This window comes from Vicugna pacos, chromosome 16 (genome assembly GCF_048564905.1).
Source record: "Vicugna pacos chromosome 16, VicPac4, whole genome shotgun sequence".
Lineage (NCBI taxonomy): Eukaryota > Metazoa > Chordata > Mammalia > Artiodactyla > Camelidae > Vicugna > Vicugna pacos.
Window position 1 is genome coordinate 39,803,484 of NC_133002.1, and position 17,491 is coordinate 39,820,974.

The window sequence follows — 17,491 nt, forward strand, 5'->3', positions numbered from 1 at the left end:
ACTAATCAAAATCTATATCTCCCTCTTAAAAACACAGGATTCCAAGATCCTTTAGCATGTTTTTACTTTATCCCGAGAGCTCCCTGCCCCACTATAATATACCTACCACGCTGGTATGATGGGAATGTTGGTTCATAACTATGTTTAAACTTTTTAATCCAATCGATACTTAGGTGATAAATTCCACTCATTTATTTGCTCATGGTTTCTTCTTGTAGCTCATTGTTTCTTCCTGCTTTCATTCTTCATCTAGAAATACTTTGTTTATACAGGAGTTTCAGTGTGAGTGAATTGCCATTCTTTATGCCGATAAGAAATACAAGGATACAAAATATTTAAAACCCATCCAGCTAAAGGAAGAGCCTTGATCACGCAGAGTCAAAGGTCTCAAGTTAAATTTGACATTCCCTGTTTTCTATCATAAGCTGTAGCCCTCCTTGCTGTGTTTCTTGGCAGAGATAGCTCCTTGAGATATCAAATTCTTTTATGTCAAAACTTTTCTTTTGACATGTGAAATAAGATCTCCTCACTCCAATGTTTGGGTAAGCTCCAAGGCTCATAAAACATGGAATTGTATAAAACCAAAATATCAAATGTAAGTAATATTGGTCCATAACATATGCCTATTATTATTCACTTAAGTTATAAATGGTCTCAATTATTTTATTTATGCATTTTCTTCCTTGAATGTATAGATAATTTGTGAAACTTCTGGGCAGAGAGAGTTGAGTTTTCTGGCCTCCCTGTGCTATCAAGCTTGAATTTAAAGGTACATCATGAAGTCTTCTGGAAACACACACACACACACACACACACAAAATGAAGCTCTGTTTTTCCCACATGATGCACTGCATTCTTGTGTCTGATGTTGCTGAAGAAAAATATGATTTTTATTCTTTTCCCAGAAATCTGCTTTCTCTGATAGCTTTGAGAGTGTTCTTTTATTTCTGATGCCCTGAAATGTCATTATGACATGACTCTGCACAGGCTTTCTCTTCTTTACCCTGTTCAGCATCTCTCTCCAAATCTACAAATCACAAACAAAAATCCAAGTTGTTTTTCTTTAACTAAAAACAATAAAAATACTCTAAAATTTATGTAAAGGAGAAAGGTTCACCAACGGCTGAGATAACCTTAAAAAAGAAGGGGAAATGGAGAAGAGGAGGCTTGCTCTACCAGATATTAAGACACATTGCAAGGCCTTAATAGGTGGGTATCGGTGCCATAGACAAAAGGAACAAAGCAGAGAACTCTGAGGACCCATTTATAATGGGAACTTGATATACAATAAAGGAGGCACCACAAATCAGTGGGGAGAGAAGAGATTGTTCATTAGCTGGAGTTGGAAAAACTTGTCTACTCTAGGGAGAAAAATAAAACTGGACAGCATCTAGAAGGGTGAACTCCAGATGAGCTGAGGAACTAAATATAAAGCCATCAAGCCAACTGATGAAAAAAAAAATGTAGGATGAACTTTGAGACCTAGAGAAGAACTTCAAACGTCAAAAGGACAAACCGTACAGGAAAACAAACAAGAATCTGATTACATCAAAGTGATTTCTAGCCATGAAAGAGACCACATAAACAAGGTTAACAGGTGACAGGATAGAAGGAGGCATTTGCAATGTCTAAAATATACAGGGGATTAATACCTAAAGTATACAAGTACTCAAGGGCCATCTTTCTTTTCAGCCATTTTCAGCATTGCTTTTGTCTCCATGTGGTTGCAAGATGACCACTGCAGCTCCGGACAGTGTATCCTCGCACAACTGCATCCAGACACAGGAAGCTGTTGTTCCTCGTGCATCTCTTGGTGTTGTGGAGACATACTCATAGAAGTCTCCTCGCAGAACTCCCGTCAGGGCCCACTGATCAGGACTGGATCACACATCCATGCCCCAGGCGCAAGGGTGGCTGGAAAAGCATTTGGTGGGCATGGTCAGCGTCTACAGTGGGAAGCCTGGCCAGCAGGGAAGAAGGGTTAGAGAATGGCAGTTGTAAGAATAACAGAAAAAAGTTGCCATACCTGCCCTCCGTTTTCTCCGCTTTCCCCTGTCACTTCCACTAGGCTGATGTTAACACTTGACCTTCCCTCCATGTCTTTCTTTCCTGCACCTGCTTCCTCTTCCTACTGCTCTCTGACAAGACATCTCCGTCCAGTCTTCCAGCACACCATTCCCTCTTCAGTGTTTCCACTCTGCCATTCAACCCACTTACTGTTTTATTTCAACAGTTATGTTTTTCATTGTTACGCTCTCCAGTTTAGTTCACTTGTGTGATACCCGTTCATGCTTCATGGATACAACGTCCTTGCATCTCTCTGATAGTATTAATTATGCTTATTCTAAAGTTTTTGTCCAATTCTCTTAGCTACGTTTCCTCAAGTGAAGTTCTTCTGTTTGTTTTATACCTTCCTTATTTTTTGTTAATTTTTAAAATTTTATTGAATTATAGTCAGTTACAATGTTGGGTCAATTTCCAGTGTACAGCACAATACTTCAGTCATACAGGAACATATATATATTCGTTTTCATACTCTTTTTCATTGTGAGCTACTATAAGATCTTGTATATGTTTCCCTGTGCTATACAGTATAAACTGAAGTTCTTCTGTTTTATTCACTCTATTTCAAGGTGCTACTCAACTATCTGGGGATTAGTTACCACAGATCCAGTCTTTCCACTGAGGTTCCTACTAGACTGAAATGTTCTCTAATTTGGCAGCTGACCTTGGAGTCAGGGGTGTAGATGAGAGCGGGTCGGATTTGACTGTTGGAGCTGATGCTCCACGCGGTTTTCAGTGAGCTTGGAAGACGGGCAGAACAAGCCCAAGGGAAGATGCCTCAGCAGCTGGCTTTCAGCGCTGAGGTGCTCCTCATTTCTCCCTGCTCCTCCGGCCACTTGAGACACTGCCTGGGCTCTGAGACGCTGCTCCCATCTGGAGACAGTGGCCGCAGCCGCAGCACCTGCCGGAGGGAGGACACAGCGGAGCGCGGGCAGGGAGGACGCACCGGAAGCCGCGCCTGTTCTGCCAGCCCTGATTGCCAGGACTCTGCCTGCTCTGCTGCCACCTTCCACCACGTCCCATCCGAGAGCCGCGCTCCCGCTTCTTGCGGTAGAAGCAGACGGTGGATTCCCACGTGCGCAACGGACTGCCGTTTCCCTCTTCAGCGGAATCCCATCTGATTTTTGTTGGGAATTTCTCGCAATCTCTAAGGACTCGTCTTGTTTCGGAGCACATCTATAAATACATTAAATATATATTGTTCCTATCATTTCTAGAGTTTGGGGAAAAGGACTGAAATTGCAAGATGTGCTCAGATCACTATTTTGAACACAAAGCTTCTGTAAAATTCAAGTAAATATTTTTGTTAAAAATCATTATAATATTATATTTAGGGGGAAGGGTATAGCTCAGTGGTAGAATGTGTGCTTAGCATGCACGAGGTCCGGTTTCAATCCTCAGTACCTCCATTTTAAAAATAAAAATATATAAACAAATAAACAAACAAACCTAATTGCCTCCCTCCCCTCAAAAAAAAAAAGAAAAACATTTTCATTTATGTATTTCTTTTCCTATCTGTTCAGCCATCCATCTGTCCTTCTGTCTATATATACACAAAGGGAGAGATGTCTGGAATCTGCAATACTTTTAATTTAATATTAAGTAGTTATTTCTGCATGGTGGCATTTAAAGTGATTTCTTTTTTTTTTTACATTCTTCTAATTTATAATCAATATATACCATTTTTACAAATAAATGATCCTTAAAGGCATGTTAAGGTTAGCTGTCTTTGAGTGTTGAGATGATAGGTCATTTAATTTTGCCTATCTGCATTTCCCAGTTTCAACAGTGTACTCATATTTTTGATATAACTGTAAAAAAAATTCACACAACATTCTAAAATGATTATAAATCAATAAAAAAAGTTAAAAAAAAGTTCCAAAGGTGATTAATCCAAAACTAGTAACCACCAGAACCAGTAAGTAGTTCAACAGTACTATTCAATATACTAGAAGAGTTGAAGAATATTGCTACTTTCAAATAGGAATGTTTCAAGTCTTCACATTTTGGTTTAGGCAATGAAATGGACTAAATCACGTACACATAGGAAACACCTACAAGGCTTTCACTGTTGAGTTATAAGTGCAATCAAGTCACTCTTAAGTCCTTTCTCTGTGAAAACCAAATGCAAAAGGGAGTTCAGAAGAACTGGTCCAAATGACTAACACCTGGATAAATAAAAGTCGTCTATCCATACAATGGAATATTATTCAGCAATAAAAATAGACAGAGTACTGATACGTGCTATAATATGGGTGAACCTTGAAAACTTTACACTGAATGAAAGAAAGACCACATATTGTATGATTCCATTTATATGAAGGTCTAGAGAAGGCAAAATGTATAGATACAGAAAATAGATTGATTGTTGCCTAAAGCTGGGGGCGCTGGAGGGAAATGGGAAGTGACTGCAGTGGGTTCGGGGTTTCTTTTGGAGATGATGAAAATGTCCTAAAGCTGACTGTGGTGATAGTTGCACAGCTCTGTGCATATACTAAAAATCACTGTTACATTTTAAATGGGTCGATTGTATGGTATGTCAATTATACCTCAATGCCTTTTTCTTTCTTTCGTTTGAGAATCAACTGGTTGCTAACGTTTCTGCTTCTGTGAGGAGTACTCAGATTTCTTCTTGGGCCTCTGAAATGATACTCTGTACTAGGGAGGCTTGTTTGGAAACCCATTCTGTGTAAGAACTACGAGCATCACAACCCTTCGTGGCTTCCACAACTTGCTTCATTTGTGTTTCCTCCACTGGGAAGAAGTGAAATGACTTGAACTAAGGATCACAAGTCAGAACAGGACTCCAAGTGGTAGTATTACTGTAGCTAGAGGCTAGCAGAGAAGTGACATTGTGCTCTGCCTGTCGATCTAAGGAGCTCCTTAGCAGGAGGGAGCTTATCAACTGACTGAGGGTGAAACGTTCACATACATCACTTTGCTCCATCGTTAACACAATCTTTAGTAGCAGGTGCTGGAGATCTCTGTTGTACAGATGAGGAAATGAGGATAGCTTAGAGAAGCTAAGGAATTTGCCCAGAACCCACACTTAGGAAGTTATGGAGTCAGTGTAAAGCACCAGGAAATTATACAAAGATCAAGGAGAGTGAGAAGTTACAAACTTACCTCACCTGAGGACAATGCCAACAAACAACGACGCCCAGGAGTCCCCATTCGATGCTTGTGTTCTTGGCAGCCATTTTGATAACACAGGCATACGATAGCTTTATCTTCTCCAGAAGTCTCCATTTTCCCTTGATTCTTTTTTTTTCAGAGACAATTATTCCTGACCTTTTTATTACCTAGATTTGTCTCAAGAGCATCTTACTGTCCCCTTTTGAAGAATCGTCTTAGCCAAATAAATGTCCTACCTTTACCTTTGATGGTCTGGTGCAAGCTGGTAAATTCCAGGATCTCTTCCCTGCCTTTGCTTCTCAGGACCTGATGAACATTTCTTCGATATATGACAACACAAAACCACCAGCATATCACCAGATCTGTGAAGTTAGTCAGGGTTTATCTCACAGAGGGTTTTTCAAACTCATGTTTATTTTCAGGCATTATAGGGAGTCTGCTTTTTCATATAGATTAAAAGTTACTGCTTCAGTCAGTTTTAGCCATCTTTAATAACTCATATTCCCACCACCACCACCACCACACACACACTGATACATTTAGAGTTGCAATGTTTCATCCTGCACAATGCTTCTGATCAGCCTATATTTTATCATTGTTTTTGCCACAGTAACAAGACCCATGTAACAGAGGCCTGTCCTCACATAACATCAGGACTTGTATCGAGTTCTTCTGACTTCTAGCCCAGGGTCACTGCGTTAGTCCACACTGCATTTTATGTAAATGATTCTGACATATGTGCAAAGTCTTGACAGAACTGCAATGGTTACTAGACAAATAAGCAGTCTGCATTAGCTCAGTAAAGCACGTTTTTAGAATGTTTCTCTTCTTGCTTGGCTAATTCAGTAATAGATATCTGCCCAAATTTTAAACAAGAACTTTGTGCCGTCAGAATGAATTTTTCTGGTAGAAATTGTTTCCGGTACCAGGTAGTATCATTTCCGTTATGTAATGTATAAAGTAAATGTATTTATAATCTGCGTGACTAGTAACAGTCTTTCTTGATATCACAGTTTCTCTTTGTTCATCACTTTAATTTGTCAGATTAAAAGTCAGCAATCTTACTCATGACTCCTCATATACCTGGGTTTTCGATTTCATTTAGTATCTATAAATTTCCCTTTTCAAATCACCTCTTTAGAATCCTTAGCAGAGAGCAAGGAACAGAAATTCTATGCCATTAGATTTAACCTGCAGATCAGCAGAAGGTAAAAAGTACTCTATATTATTCCATTTAATCCTCCCCACAACCCTATGGAAATAGATATTATGTAACAACAACCAAAAAGACATACTGCTCTAAAAGATCAGAGTATTCAAATCAACGTATTTCCAACCTAAGAACTCATGTTCTTCCTACCAGACCATGATTTAAGAAGCAGATACATTCATGTAACAATATGACGCAAACAACTGTCACATAATTTCTCATAGGAGAAGTATAAATAAAACAGTCCCCCAAACTCACAGTTTATTTAGTATAATGAGAAAGGATTCTTTTATTAGCTAGTAGAAAGACCAGAGAAGACTTTGGGAGGAAATAGCAACTAAGAGAGGCCTTTAAGGATGGATAAAAATGTCAACAGGTCTTGAAATGTAGCCATCAAGTAAATTCACCATAAGATTCACAGAGACTCTCTCTCACAGTCTTACCATTCTTCTGAGAAATCCTCAGTACTTCTAACCCCTGCTCATCTCAGTGTTCTCTCCATTCCATCTGCAAATGCTCACTGAGCCCTACCCTAAACTAAACTTTCTTTTATAACTTTTTACAGGACACCTAGGGTCAACCTGGTTTAAAAATAGCCAATTAGCTGTGAGGCATAAGACTTTTCAACAGCTCTCTGCATTGTGCTCATCCCATGCATTCTGATTCATTTGTATCTGCCTACTGTTGCCTATTCTTGGTTTATACTTTACAAGATTTCTTTCAGAACACTTGTAAATACGGTCTGGTCTCTATTCCTCCTCAATAGCAATTCCTAGTCTAAAAGTCAAAAGCACTAGAAATAAGGATGTATTTAAATTTAGTATCAGCTGGATAAAGAGGTCTAACAACAAAACTAAAAAACAGATTGCAGTAAAGTTTACACTTGCTTTGATGAGTCAAATGTTAACAACACACAATTTCAATAACTGGTACAGTAACATTTTCACAAAAATTTCTCTATATTAACAATGGAAAATTAATGTTAGATGGGAACTCATATTTATTGAGTTTGTATAGCTTTGAGGTGAAATAAAATGTGCCAAATATGCCCCAAATGTTTGTATCATTAACAGTGAAATAACTGTACTTCTCCTAACACTAGGCATTGTGCTAAGATTTTATTTAATTTTCATAAGACCCTATAAAGTAGTGCCTTTTTTCACGAATGAAGAAATTGAGATTCAGAGAGTTTAAGTCACTTGCCCAGAGTTACAGTGCTAGTCAGAGTCGGGATTTGAACTCAAACACTCTTGATTTGAAGCCAGATCACTCTGATGACAAAACTTCTGTTCTTTCGTCTACAGAATGGTACCTTCCTCTCCAAATCCTGCACAAAAGAGGAGGTCAAATTACAGAACCAACATGAGATTTCCCCCAAACTATCCATTATCTCACAATATCCCCACATGTGGGATCATGGTTGGTCACTGATCAAATCTGCATTTGAATTCCACAAAAACAACCAGAAATGACTAGGCAGTGTTGACCCATGCCTCCTACCAGGTACTGCAGATCTGTCATCCAGAGGCCAGTCCTGCTGGAAAACCTTGACTTGGCCTTGGTAAGGAGACCAGCAAAACTAGGGGCTCTTCCTGAAGGTGAGTACACCCTGATTTGATGGTAGCACGGCTCAAAATAATTCCACTACTGCTTTGGGTAGAGGTCTTCTGTTGGAATAAATTATCAGAATAAAGGGATCCCATTCTAAAAGAAAACCAACTCCTAACAAAGCTTGTGTTATGGTGTTTAAGGGTCATTTTCTCATGAAGTGAGGAATTCTGCACAACACACAGAAGTCTGCAACAGGCTTGTATACTTTTCCTTGGTATACAGATTTGCAATCAGTGTAATTAATATGAGCTGCCAAAGGAGCACACAGTGTATTTCATATGAATGGACTGTTTATTCATCATTGATGTTTAACTGGAAAAAAAAGCAAACTTTTCTGAGTATAGAAGAGACATACTCTAGAAGAATGGCTTCTCTATTTCTTAAAATTTAAAAATACATTTCTACTTAATCATCTTATTGATATGCTGATCACTTCAATACCCCTGTGGAGTTCATAATGGTAATAATCACAGGTTTTCTGTTCTTCATCTCAGGGACTTTTGTTTTTGTTCATGTTTGATTTGTTTCACGTACTTCAAGCACTGAGACTTGTCGTATTTTATTTCTCTCCATCTTTTTCAGATCTAAAAATAACAATCCAACCTACAAGGCACTGATTATCTAAAACAGTTCTAATAAACCAAATTGCATTTTGGATGCAAGGGGACAAATTATGTACATAGATTAATCCTTCCTTCCACAAACACAATGTCAAGGAAGGTGGCTTACTCTGAATGTCCTAATATATCACTCAGATTTTGAAAAGGACAAAAAATCATAACTGTGAAAAATACAATTTTTAAAAGTATAGCAAATCAGCCATATAAATTGTGAAGTATAACTTCAAAATAGTATAAAAAACATCAATTCTTCCTTGAAATAAAAAAATGTAATATATCAAATCAGCACTTTGTACACCTTAAACTTATACCATGTTGCATGTCAATTATTTTTATCTCAATAAAGCTGGAAAAAAAAGGAAACAATATATAACAAAGACAGTATAAATGTCATCACTCTCATTAACACATCCCAATAATCTGTGTCTCTCTCTTAATCATTGTTTTCATATACACATTTCTGATTGTAAATTCCAGTGTTGTCTGTTATTACTTGAGGTCAGAGTCCTCGTCTTATCTTTGGTTCCCCAAGATCTAGTACAAAAACCTGGCACAAAACTTGCTCTACAAATGAACACTGAATTCGTGCTCACTTCGGCAGCACACATATCAAGGGAACACTGAATTGAAACAAACCTCCTTTATGTATCTCTGAGGCACAAATGAAATAAGGCATGCAGAACTACTTTGGATACGATATTGGATTTGTCGATGAGTTCTTGGATATGAAAAAATAGACAAACTGGACAGCATAAAAGTTTTTTAATTTTGTGCATCAAAAGACACTGTCAGTGGAAGGGTATAGCTCAGTGGTAGAGCACACTGCTTAGCATGCATGAAGTCCTGGATTCAGTCCTCAGTACCTCCATTAAATAAATAAATAAATAAATAAATAAATCAATAAATCAATCAATCTAATTACCTCCCCCTAAATAAATTAAAAAAAAAATTTTTAAAGACACTATCAATAGTCAACCCACAGAATAGGAGAAAATATTTGCAAATCATATATCTGATACAGGATTAATATTCAGAATACACAGAGAACTCCTAGAACTCAACAACAACAAAAAACCTGATTCAAAAATGAACAAAGGACTTGAATAGACATTTATCCAAAGAAGATCTACAGATAGTCAATAAGCACATGAAAAGATGCTAAACATCATTAATCATTAGGAAAATCATTAGGGAAATGCAAATCAAAACTACAATGAAATACCACTTCGTACTCATTAGGATGGCCAATATCAAAAACAACCCCCAGAAATAACAAATGTACACTGTTGGTGGGAATGTAAACCAGTCAGCTGCTCTGGAAAATAGTATGGTGGTAACAATAAAATACAAATCAAAAATACGTTATGATCAGGGGGTGGAGGGTGGGAAGGGATAGACTGGGATTTCAAAATTGTAGAATAGATAAACAAGATTACACTGTATAGCACAGGGAAATATACACAAAATGTTATGATAACTCAGAAAAAAAGTGACAATGAGTGTGTATATGTCCATGAATGACTGAAAAATTGTGCTGAACACTGGAATTTGACACAACATTGTAAAATGATTATAAATCAATAAAAAATGTTAAAAAAAATCAAAAAAAAATACGTTATGATTAACAATACAGTGGAACGTTTTCATAGTTTCCATGCCCTGTAATGTATGTAATAGCAACCTTCCCAACATAGTTTCATAATAATAATTATGGACTTCTTTTCCATTGAATAAAAAAATTTTCCTACACTTCAGCCAAACAGACAGCACATTTAATATCCCATATTCAAATTGTACAAGATAGAATTAGCTTAAGGATACCAACATCTCTATAGACAAATGAAATGAGTCAGTCAGCCCTATGCGTTGCTTTTTGGCAGATCCAGTTTTCCTGGGTCCTTGCAATCTGAGTCATCTTCAATTTCAGGTTCAACTCTTTCTCTGTCCTGTCAGTTCCAGTTGATCTTGACCTCAGACAAGTGGTAACACCCAGGGTTACCCTGCACATGTGTGTGCCGCGAGTCCGTTCATCCACTCACCATCAATCTACCCAGCAAAACTTCATTGAAGACTGTCAGGCACTTTACTAGACTTGAGAGCTACCATGGCTTTATGAATTAGTCTTGATATCCATGGGGGCATGTCCCTTACATCATTCTTGTTTAAAATTGTCTTAACATTGTGGGCTTTTTGCTTTTTCATATAAATTTTAGATTACGCTTGTCAAGTTCCAGGGAAGTTCATTAGGCATAGCATTTAATTTACAGATTTGGAGAAAATTGATTTTTTCCAGATATTCCAGCTTCCCATCTATGAATATATCTCCATTTAGTCAGAACTTTTTTGTTCCCTAATAATATTTTGTGATTTTTCCACACATTTTCCATGAAAGAATTATCACATCTTTCATTAGATTAATTTCTGAGTAGCTTATAGTTTAGGTCAGTGTTATAAATCAGATCATTTTCTATGATACATACAAATTGTTACCTGAAAGAATGTGATCTTTATATAATAGTCATTTTACTGAATTTCTAATAGTTTTAATAGTTTGTAAGTGCTCTTGAATATTTAGTGTAGACTTCTGCAAATAGTTCAGCTTTATTTTTACTTCTCAATTTTGTATCATTTAGTTCGTTTTCTTGTCCTTGCACAAAACCAAATAGGTGAGAGCAGGGACTTCCTTGTCTTGGTTCTGTCTTTGATGGAAATGTTCCTAAAGTTTTAACATCGAGTAAGCCATTAACCCTAGGGTTTTTTTTTTTTATCATTAGCAAGTTAAAGATGTTCTCTTCTATTTATTGTTTGCTAAGAGTCCTTATCATGAATGAATAATTTTATCAAATTCTTCTTCTGCATATGAGCTTATCATATATTTTTTCTCTTTTAATCTGTTGGTAGATTTTCTGACAAACTATTTATTCAACAAATGTTTACTGAGTGCCTGCAATGTGCCAGGCACTGTTTTAGACTCTGGGGAAACAGCAGGGAAACCAAAGAGCAAAAATCCGTGACCTCATGAAGTTTAAATTCTATCTGGGGAGACAGACAATAGCAATAAAATAAATTATGATACAACAGGTCATAAGTGCTCTGGAGAAAAACAAAGCAGAGCAGGAGGGTAAGGAGTGCTAGCTAGACAATGAAATTTAAGTAGGATAGTCAGGGAAGGGCTCACTGGAGTGACATCTGAAGGAAGACAGAACAAAGTCCACGGCGGGCTGAGGAACTACAATCTCTTCCATGATTTCCTTGACTGGCTCTTTCGTTGATACTATAAAGCCATGCACAACACCTGGACATAATTTTCTCCAGTAGGAATTTATTGTTTGTGCTTAATGGTTCCACAGCACAATGATGGCATCTTTGACAGTGTAATTCTTCCAGACTTTCATGGTGTTCTCTCTATTGGGGTTCTCTTCCATAGTGTGGGCAATCCTTGCTCCAGGGTACTATGCATAATGAGTCTTAAAGGTCCTCATAAACCCCTGATCTAGAGGCTGAATTCAGAACATGTCTGGGGCAAGTAGACCACCTTCAGTGTTAAACTCATGGGGTTCTGGGTGTCCAGGGGCATTGCCCTATCTCACAATTGTAAAGATATAACAATTGTAAACATATCTGCACCCAGCACACGAGCACCTCAACATACAAGGCAACTGTTAACAGTCATAAAAGGAGAAATGGACAGTAACACAACAATAGTGGGGGACCTTAACACCACACTTACATCAATTGACAGATCATCCAGACAGGAAATCAATAAGGAAATACAGGCCTTAAATGACACATTAGGCCTGATGGACATAACTGATATATAGAGAGCATTCCATCCAAAAGAAGCAGAATATATATTCTTCTCAAGTGCACATGGAACATTCTTCAAGATAGATTACCTGCTGCCCCACAAAGTCAGCTTTGGTATATTTAAGAAAACTGAAGTCATATCAAGCATCTTATGAGATTAGAAATCAACTACAAGAAAAAATAAACTGCGAAAACCACAAACACGTAGAGGCTAAACAATATGCTACTAAACAACCAGTGGATCACTGAGGAAATCAAAGAATGAAAACAAAAACACGACGATCCAAAACCTCTGGGACGCAGCACAAGCAGTTCTAAGAGGGAAGTTTATAGCGATCCAAGCTTACCTCAGGAAACAAGAACACCCTCAAATAAACAACCTAACCTCACACCTAAAGCAACTAGAGAAAGAAGAGCAAAGAAAGTTAGTAGAAGGAAAGAAATCATAAAGATTAGGGCAGAAATGAATGAAATAGAGACTAAAATAACAATAGAAACCATCAATGAAACTGAAAGCTGGTTCTCTGAAAAGATAAACAAAACTGATAAACCTTTAGTCAGCCTCATCAAGAAAAAAAGATAGAGGGCCCAAAATAGTCAAATCAGAAATGAAAAAGGAGTTATAACCAATACCATAGAAATACAAGGGATCGTAAAAGGCTACTATGAGCAACTATCTACCAACAAAAAGGACAACGCAGAAGAAATGGACGATTTCTTAGAAAGGTACAATTTGCCAAGACTGAACCAGGGAGAAACAGACAATATGAACAGATCAATTACCAATTCAATATGAAATTGAACCAATAATTTAAAAACTCCCAACAAACAAAAGTTCAGGACCAGACGGCTTCACAGGTGAATTCTACCAAACATTTAGAAAAGAGTTAATACCTATCTTTCTGAAACTATTCCAAAAAATTGCAGAGGAAGGAACACTTCCAAACTTCATTTTATGAGGCCATCATCACCCTGACACCAAAACCAGACAAAGATGATATCACAAAAAAAAATTACAGACCAGTATCACTTATGAATATAGATGCAAAAATCCTCCACAAGATACTAACAGATTTACTTCAACAATGCATTAAAAGGATCATACACCATGATCAAGTGGGATTTACCCCAGGGATGCAAAGGTTTTTCAATATATGCAAATCAATCAAAAATCATCTGAAAGGCTGGCAGCAGATAGGGAAGCATCAGCTGGGCTGGGGGGCTCACAAACAGCAGTGGTGAAAGCAAAGTGGTCCCCAATCAACTTGATGCTTCGTAGACCAAGAAAGAGGGTCCGTTCTGGAAGCTGGAGTGTGTCAAAGAAGGTGGAAACAAGACATGTGCTCGGATCCTAAAACCACACTGAAGTCAGAATGAGCTCAAGAAATGAGGGCAGGGAGGAAGTCAGTCCCAAGCCTGAGGTTTAGCTGGGTTTGTGTTCGAGACTGAGCAGCCCCAGCAGTGGAGACAAAGGACCCAGGTCAGACAGGGAGTCACAGTGCTCCCAGTGTAAGTCCATTCACTCAGAGCATTAGATCCTATCACCGACATGGATGAAGGTCCACAAAATCAAACTTCAGGTATTTTAGTGCTATGCTCCAGTTCTGTTTTTCAGTATTATAAGTGGACATTAATTCACAAAGAGCACACTACAGAAACCTGCTTAACTCCTCAAGAAAGAAGAAATTTGCACACAGAGATACAAATTCAAGGTATTAGTAAAGGCAAGTTCATTCCTTTTTCCCCCATCAATTTCCTTAAAACAGTAAAACTTTAAAACAATGTACCCTAGACTCAAGGGTACTATTAACTTTTTCAAAAAAGAGAGAAAAAAATCTACTTCGGATCCAAATTTCTTAGCCAAGTAAAAAACTAAGAGATCAGTCACTAAATTACAAAAACAAATGCATACATAATAATCTCAACTTTAGTTTCTTCCCACCAATTCCAAAACATAAAATTTTCGTGAGTTGGAAAAGAAAATTTTTTTCATGAGTTGGCCTCACAAAGGTTGTATCTGGACCAGAAACGCCCAATGAAAATAGACATAATCCAAGGTCCTGAGGCCTGAGTGGTTAAGCACTATGGAATAGATAAACAAGTTTATACTGTATAGCACAGGGAAATATATTCAAGATCTTGTAGTAGCTCATTTGAACAAGAATGTAAAAATGAATATATGTATATTCATGTATGACAGAAAAATTGTGCTATATGCCAGAAATTGACACCACATTGTAAACTATAACACAATTAAAAAAAAAGAATAAAAAAAAAAGCACTACAGACAAGGTACTAGCTAGTCAGGATGGCTGCTAGTGAGATGAGTTTGAATTATTGCCTGCAAGGGTACAAGCAGTGTCATATTAAACATTTACCGAGGGCCTCTTATTGTAGGATATTTGGGGAGGTGACATACCTTAAATATTAATTTTCTTATTTTTTCAACAAATATTTATTAGGTGCATACTATGTACCCAAACACTGTATTAAAGCACTAGCTCTATCAAGGAGCTAACCAGGAATTATATTATTACTTTAAATAGTAATGTTACCAAAACAATTAAATTGCATATTGTGAGCCAGATATTGTACTAGGTGTTTTACGTTTAGTGTCTCACTTAATCCCATTTTAAAGGTGAGAAAACTCAGACTTAGAAGTTGAGTAACTTGCCCAAATTCACATAGCTAGGACATGATGCTGAAATTAGAAATCTCAAGCTGTTCCAGAGCCTAAAATCCTAACCATTGTACACATTGCCTCTAGTAAGGAAGCGAAGACATAAAAATTCTAATTATCATCTAAGGTCAAAAGTGAAAAATGAAAAAAGAACTGTAGATATTAAGGACACTCAATAAGACAAATTTCTTCCAGTGGGTGAGCAAAGAATTGCTTATGTGAAATAAGCAATATTTACACAAATTTTTGGAGGATGAATAGGACCTGGCTGTACAGAGAGAAGATATGAAAGACAAGGTGTAAAAATATGAGTGGTGGAAAGGGTGTTGCACTGGAAGTCAGATGATCAGGTTCAAGCTTTATTCCTCCTTCTCTTAACTTGTGTGGCAGGAAGCAAGGCACTTACATCTCTAGGCTTCAGGTTATTCTTACGTAGTGTCCAGTGTGGTTCATTAAAAAAATACGTATGCTATATGCAGGAAAATAGTCCCAGCATAATCATTTATAAAAGTAACTTACCAACAATCAAGAAATGGGCAAATAAATTATTACACAACCTTTCTAATAATAATTGTGGATACTGTAGCAACATAGAAAAATTATAAAACTATCACACTATTGTAAACATACACATGAGCAGACAAAGACCAAAGCAGAATATACAGAAATAAAATTTGAAAAATAAAAATACACATGCCAAATCTGTTCCCCAGACCTTTTGAAGTAAAAAACAAAAACAAAAACAAAAAAACTCTAGGGATGAGACCTCGAAATACATGTTCTTAAAAGCTTTCCAAGTGACTCTGATATATACCCAGGATTGGGAGGGAGTCACTGACAGGATATGCAAGATTGCTTTCAACTTTGACATTCTCTACGTGCATTTCATATACCATAGCAAAATAGACAACAACTAAGAAAAGATTATAGAAATGCACAGGGAATAAAATTCAGTTTGGGTAACTGTACCATAGGATATGTCAAAGAGAGCATGAAGGAGCATGGAGGCCATGAGAGGCTAAAGAGACGTGTGGCCATCATGCAGTGGGCCAGAGAGGGCTACCTACAGCTTCTGAGCTAACAAGGAACAGTGAGAGCAGCACCAGCTCTCTGGAGTCTGCAGTCTTAGCAGCCTTGGGGTTTCCTCTGCCTTTGGCTGGCATCATTGGGTATAAAGGGCTCTCAGTGGTCTCCAAAAATACCCCAATTTTATCATGTATCACTTCCATGTAGTCTTTCCTCTTCAACTTTAGCATTTTCCTCTTCAGCTATAGCATTTTGCTGTATTTACTACAGATCTTGAAGAACAAAAGCATGATGCAGTCGAAGCACTTTGTTTACCCCCATCCGCAACAAGAGGCAACTTATACCCCATACTTGGTATTTACCATTCCCATGCAGGTCTTATTACTTTTTGTTACATATATCTGTGTGCAAAAATACTACCGTGTTGCATGTTTCCAACATTATTTAGATATCATAATATTGTACTTACCTTCACTCAACTTGCTTTTATCACACAATGTTGTCTGATATTGTTCCGTGTTGCTAGTTCCTTTTAACTGCTGGACTTTTCCGCATTTACCTATACATATTTAAAATATCCATCCTCTATTGATGAACATTTTGGTTGTTTCAAATTTTTGTTACAAGTACTACCACAATAAGTATTTTTGTACATCTCCTCGTGTATACATCTGGTTTCTCAAAGACATACATCCAGAAGTGGAACTGGTGGATCGAGGAATAATACATCTCCAATTTTATTGAATCTTGCCAAACTGCTCACTAAAGTGATTAAACTAGTTTACTCTACATGGCGATATCTGCTAACAGGCTTCAAAATATTAATAACAGATCCTCCAAATTTTAGATGGGTGCATAGTCAACTAGAATATATAGTTTCTCATCATTTCTTTTTTTAAAATGTATTCTGGAGGGAATTTGATTTATTTATTCATCTATTTATCTATTTATTTATTAATGGAGGTACTGGGAACTGAACCCAGGAACTTGTGCATGCAAAGCAAGCACTCTACCACTGAGATATACCCTCCCCGCTTCTCATTATTTCTTGTAACTCTCTGTGGCCATGTGCCTCAGTTACGACCAATGACATAGAAGTAGAAGTTGGGCCACTTCTAGGTCATGCCCTTAAAAAGATGAAATGGTCTCTCCCCTTCTCTTGTTAATTGGTATGTTAATATGACGGCCATACCTGGAGTAGCTATCATGAAACCAAAGAATGAGGATGCCTACTAAAGTTGACAGACCAAAAAACTAAAAGGAGCCTGTGTCACAAACACTGTATCAGCCTTCAGCTTGGATTGTTATGGGAGAAAAACTTCCACTTTATTAAACCAC

At 37.4% G+C, this 17,491-nt stretch overlaps 1 long non-coding RNA gene across 1 annotated transcript; it reads right to left on the reverse strand.

The window, feature by feature from the left end:
- Window positions 1-642: 642 nt before the first annotated feature.
- On the reverse strand, window positions 643-3,226 carry LOC140686317 (uncharacterized). Its single transcript, XR_012060047.1, has 3 exons — window positions 2,664-3,226; window positions 1,653-1,960; window positions 643-1,027 (listed from the first exon to the last, which is right to left on the reverse strand). It is a non-coding gene; the product is annotated as an uncharacterized lncRNA (long non-coding RNA).
- Between the last annotated feature and the right edge of the window lie 14,265 nt (window positions 3,227-17,491).